This window comes from Sitophilus oryzae, unplaced genomic scaffold, assembly GCF_002938485.1.
Source record: "Sitophilus oryzae breed Bouriz unplaced genomic scaffold, Soryzae_2.0 scaffold_1297_pilon_pilon, whole genome shotgun sequence".
Classification (NCBI taxonomy): domain Eukaryota; kingdom Metazoa; phylum Arthropoda; class Insecta; order Coleoptera; family Curculionidae; genus Sitophilus; species Sitophilus oryzae.
This window is the reverse complement of record NW_022145945.1, coordinates 4,238,215-4,244,214: the sequence shown is the minus strand read 5'-3', so window position 1 is coordinate 4,244,214 and position 6,000 is coordinate 4,238,215. Positions and strand designations below refer to the sequence as shown.

The following is a 6,000-nucleotide window of genomic DNA, read 5'->3' as shown; positions in this document are numbered from 1 at the left end:
TGTCAATCACGCTAACATTTTAGAATAAGTAGGAGGAGCGCAGGCAGATGATTAGACCGGGCCTTTAAAAACCTACATCTGCGGTAAAAATTTACGATTTTAATGTAAAAATGATAGCGCGCGTGTCGATTCCAACTTTATCAAGCGATGAATCACTCCCAAACATTCGTGGCGTTTACAATAATATATAAAATCCTTAAGTGACTGACATACTGATTAATCACGATCCTGCTCAAACCACTCAACGTAAGAAGCTCAATTTTGGCATACAGGTTGATTCTAGGGTGTAGAGGTTCGATAAGAAGAGATTTTTCGAAATGCCAGTTCCAAGAGGGTGAAACCACCCCTCAAATATTACAATACAAATATTTTTTGAAAAAACGCTTAAACACGTATATTTTATTTTGTTTTTTTACATATTTTAAGATTTTTTAAAAATGTATACAGGGTGTTTCGAAAAATCTGGTCATTGATTAATCACGATCATGCTTAAAGCGCTTGACATAAAAAGCTGATTTTTGGAAAACAGATTGACTTTAGGGTGTAGAGGTTCGATAAGAAGGGATTTTTCAATACTCAAATTCTAAGGGGGTGAAACTATCCCTCAAATATTAAAATATTTTTTATTTAAAAACCGGTGAGTTTTTCGGAAAAACTCTTAAACACGTATATTTTATTTTGTTGTTTAACATATTTAAGATTTTTTATAAATTTATACAGGGTGTTTCATAAAATATGACCATTTAGTAATCACGATTCTGCTTAAACTGCTTGACGTTTAAAGTTGATTTTTGGCAAACAGATTGACTGTGGGATGTAGAGATTCGATAAGGAGGAGTTTCTCGAATCTCAAATTCCAAGAGCGTGAAAACGCCCCTCAAATATTACAATATTTGTTATTTAAGAAACGGTTAGTCTTTCGGGAAAACGCTTGGACAGGCATAATTTAACTGCTTGACGTAAAAAGCTTATTTTTGGCAAACGGATTTTTCGAAAGTCAAATTCCAACGAGATGAAACTACCCCTCAAATATTACCAAGTTATATAATAATATCGCCATAATGTATATTGTTTTTTCTCATGCTGACATAAATGTGAGAAAATTTTATCCAGTTTGTATTTTAATAGAAATTCTTGCTTTGCTTTATCATCACCACTACAAATGATTAATTCGACGCGAACGAAGTCGCTGGTACACGCTAGTAACAGTATATTTTTAGGATATAAAAATTATAAACCATACAACATTTATACAGGTTGTTTCAAAAAACATGTGCCATCTCTCGTGGGGAGGAGATTCCTCGCGTAAAAATAAGATTTATTTTTTATATCAACATAGGCCCGATTCTGTTTTGTCTCGTAGCTACAGGGTGTTAAAATCTTAATATTTTTTTGATTTATTATAGTTTTCTTCCAAGTACTTTTAGCGTTTCGAATAAAATTTTAAGGGTAAAAGTTACTATAAATGCGACATATTTTAAAGCTAAAAAAATGTCGACATATTCACCAGGGACGTGCATATGGGTTATTATTGGAATATTTTTCTAAAAAAATAATGTACGCCACTGGCTTTCTTTTTCTTGTTAGCGAAATAGTAAAAGCAGTTTAATGCCGATTAAAAGTTGTCTCTTAATATTTTATCGATTTCGGCCTCCTTGACGAGATAAACGCAATTTTATTAATTTGCATTAACCCAAGATAAACAACATTTAAAAAAAATAATATCACTAACTTGCGAAAGTTTTAAATAGGTACTCATAAATTCCTCATCAAAAAAGTTTCAATAAACATGGGTATGGAAATGCATGAGGATATTAAAAACTTTTAAAATTAAGTTTTTTGTAATTATCTTAAATACCATTATTTTTTATTTAAAATTGCTGTAGGTTGGACTAATAGTAATAATAACTAATAGTAATAATATTTAATAATAAATGAGGTAAAATATGTAATTTATTAATTTAATTAAATTTTATTAATTGTGATTAATAAAATTGCGTTTATCTCTTCAAGGAGGCCGAATTCGACAAAATTTCAAGAGATAACTTTTAATTGGCATTAAACGGCCTAGTTAATTTTGATCTGAAAAGAGAAAAAATCTTTGGCGCACATGTTTTTTTTTGAAAAATATTTCAGTGATAACCCATATGCACGTCCTTAATAAATTTATCGACACTTTTTAGCATTTTTTTTATTACATTTTACGTAGCACTTATAGTAACTTTTATCCTCAAAATTTCATTCGAATCACTAAAATTACTTAGAAGAAAATTATAATAAATCAAAACATTATTAAACTTTAACCCTGTAGCTACGAAACAAAGCAAAATCAGACCTATGTTGATATAAAAAATAAATCTTATTTTTACGTGAGGAATCTCCCCACGAGAGATGGCACATGTTTTTTGAAACACCCTGTATGTATTTTTTTCATATTTTTATCAACGATATTGGATTTCCTCGAACTAATGGACCACCCTGTATAAACAGGGTGGTCCATAAACAGGTTAACACCTCTGTAAAACGAGAATCTCCTGCATTCTGTAACACGTGATTCTTAAATAATAATTTAATTTTATTATTTTCGTAATTTCACATTTTTTTCACGCCTCTTTTCACCCCCCTCATCAGGCGCTATAATAAAAATCTACCCCTCGTACGGTCGATGGCGCCGAGTGTGCGCCCTGCAAGCACCCTCTACAAAGAGGTTAGAGCGATGTTTGACTGTAGCGGGCCGTTTGCGACTTGTGTTTTGAGTGCGTCACCCGCAGTAGCGTGCTACTGTCACCGGCAGCAACAGCAGGAATTACTTCGTGCAGCCGAGTCGAACAATGTTCTAAAAACAGTGACGAAAACGGTGCATTTATAGCGAATAGACTCGAAAATAGAACTCGTAAGTATTTTGACAAATTCCGTATCTATTTAGTGAGTAAATATACAGACTTATATTTCCTGCTATATACACTCAGATGCAAAAAAAAACGCAACAGAGAAATTTTTCTTCAAATTTAAAGTGTTATATTTTTGTTATTTTTAGCCCTATTTGCATGAATTTTTTAGCAACCATTACATAATTATATCAACTTTAATTCGTAAATTCAGTTTTTTGTAAACTTTATCAATTGACATATTATACAGGGTTAATCGAAGGGGTTGTTTTTTTATCCTAACTTTAAAACCCCCTGTGCAATAATTTGGCGTGTCAATTTTCCTAAATTTTAATTTTACGGTCAGAACCATGTCTCTGAACTGATCACAATCAATTTGCAATTTTTCAATTATCATTTTACTTCTTGATCTAATTTTTTAATATGACGAGATGGTTTTGGTGACTATTATTCTGTAACAGGTATTTCTGAAATTTATTTAACTATTCTTTCTAAAATTGTTATTTTATTATTTTCGTAATTTCACATCTTTTTCACGACTCTTTTCATAATAAAATGACAAAAATATTTTTTTACCTGTTATTTACATGGAAAACTTTGAATGTCCGACACCTTTTAAAATTGAGCTAAAAATCCTGCCTTTGGGGGATATTTTTTTCTCGGTTATTAGGTTCATTTTAACCCATAAATTCCATAGGTTAGTTTTTTCACCCTCCTATACATACAGAGTATCCCACTTAAGATGGATACAAGCCAATATCTTGATTGTTTGTTGAGCGATCCTTTTCATTTTTGGCAGGAGACTGTATGGGTATAAGACGTACATTTTGCCCAGGGTAAGAAATGCGATACCTCATAGACGTACGTTTTAATGGGGTTTGATATTTTTCGAGTCAAGAGTAAACTACCCTTAGGACAGTATTTATTTCAAATCTGATAAATTATATTGAATCCTCCTTACCTAAGATACTTAAGTTCTAATTTTTATAAATATTGATACAGGGTGTGTCATTAAAATAAGACATTTTTATTTTTATTATTTTTTTTAATTACTTACGACGCCACTGGATAAACAACTGGTTTATTATCAATAACCAATTATATCCAATTATCAATTAATAATCGATTTAAGTTTTCTTATAGCTTCCATAATAATTAGGATAGGATACAAAAATACTAAACAATTTTACAGTTTTATAAATCTTTGTTTAGAGCATATTTTTCAAAGTTAATAGTGATTGTTTTAAATAACTATTTAGATTTTTTTTTTAAATTCCTCGATAAAACGAATAAAAATCATATTTCAGATTCCAATGAAAACTGGGTTTTAAAATTATTTTGTAACTCATTTTATTCATTTGTATCAGCAAACTTAAAAAACAATTTTTTAAAACAAAATAAATTGAAAATATTTAGTTTTTTTGTATCGTATCTTAATTATTATGGAAGCTAACTGAAAACTTAAATCGATTATTAATTGATAATTGGTTATAATTGGCTATTGATAATAAACCAGTTGTTTATCCAGTGACGTCGTAAGTACTTAAAAAATAATAATAAAAATAAAAATGTCACACACTGTATCAATATTTATCAAAATTAGAACATAAGTATCTTGGGTAAGGAGGATTCAATATAATTTATCAGATTGGAAATAAATACTGTCCTAAGGGTAGTTTACTCTTGACTCGAAAAATATCAAACCCCATTAAAAAGTACGTCTATGAGGTATCGCATTTCTTACCCTGGGCAAAATGTACGTCTTATAGCCATACAGCCTCCTGCCAAAAATGAAGAAGATCGCTCAACAAACAACCAAGATATTGGCTTGTATCCATCTTAAGTGGGATCCCCTGTATATGTATTGTTTGCTAAAAAAATTTTGAGTTGGCAAAATTATTAAAAAAAATGTGTTTGCTGTTAAAAAAAGGCACTGTGCGGAAAGGTTATAGTAAATTTAAAATAATGGAAATATTATTTTAAAATTAGTTGTTTATTCGAACTCGGGATTTGAGTATAATATTTAAATTAGATATGAATAAAATCTTAATATCCTATATACAGGGTGTACCTTAATAACATGATAATACACTCACCGGTACGAAAAACGGGCACCTTAAAATTTTCGTATGTTTTAAAGTTTTATACAGGGTGTTTCAAAAAACATGTGCCATCTCTCGTGGGGAGATTCCTCGAAATTCATATCAACATAGATCCGATTCTGCTTTGTTTCGTAGCTACAGGGTGTTAAAGTCTTAATAATCTTTCGATTTCTTATAATTTTCTCCCAAGTACTTTTAGTGATTTGAATGAAATTTTAATGGTAAAAGTTACTATAAGTGCTACATATTTTAATACTAAAAAACTGCCAATAAATTCAGATTACTCACACTAAATTAATATTTAAAAAAAGCATGAGCGCCACTGACTTTCTTTTGTTATCAAAATTGTGTAGGCCAAAATATCAATAGACAACTTTTAATCGGCATTAAACTGCTTACACTATTTCGCTAACAAGAGAAAAAAATGTCAGTAGCGTACATGATTTTTTTAGAAAAATATTCCAGTGATAACCCATATGTCAATACCTCCCTTAGTGAAAATGTCGACACTTTCTTAGCTTGATGTGAAAAATAAATGTTATTTTTACGTGAGGGAATCTTCCCACGCCCATGAGAGATGGTACTCACAAAATGTTTTTTGAAACACCATGTATATTGTATTCTAGTGGACCGATTTTGGTGATCTTTTAAGCAATTTGTAGCTAAACATTTGACTTTTTAGTATCTCTTTCAAAATTAAAAATGAATATTCCCATCTATCAATTTTACAAAGGAACACAAACTATATAATATTATCATCTGAATTCATCTGGAATATCTCCAACAAAAAAAGGATGTACCTAGAGGATAAAATTATTTTTAAAATCCTTACTGTCTCTCTTTTGATACAATATTTTTTAAAACTAACTTTTGACTTTCCACATCAAACTAATATTTTAATTATATTTTGTATTATACCTACCTTTATTAATTGACTTCAATAATTAACTCCAAAGTATTTTACTGGCCTATAACCAACTAAAAAACAGTATTCTAATATCATTTCCATT

General features: G+C 30.1%; 1 protein-coding gene across 1 annotated transcript in view; it reads left to right on the top strand.

Annotated features, from left to right (window-relative positions):
* The first annotated feature begins 2,750 nt into the window (after positions 1-2,750).
* Positions 2,751-6,000, top strand: part of LOC115874610 (kielin/chordin-like protein) — a 51,352-nt gene continuing 48,102 nt past the window's right edge. The window contains exon 1 of the mRNA XM_030889818.1: positions 2,751-2,893. The gene's annotated coding sequence lies outside the window, so the exon portion shown is untranslated. The remainder of the gene's footprint in view (positions 2,894-6,000) is intronic.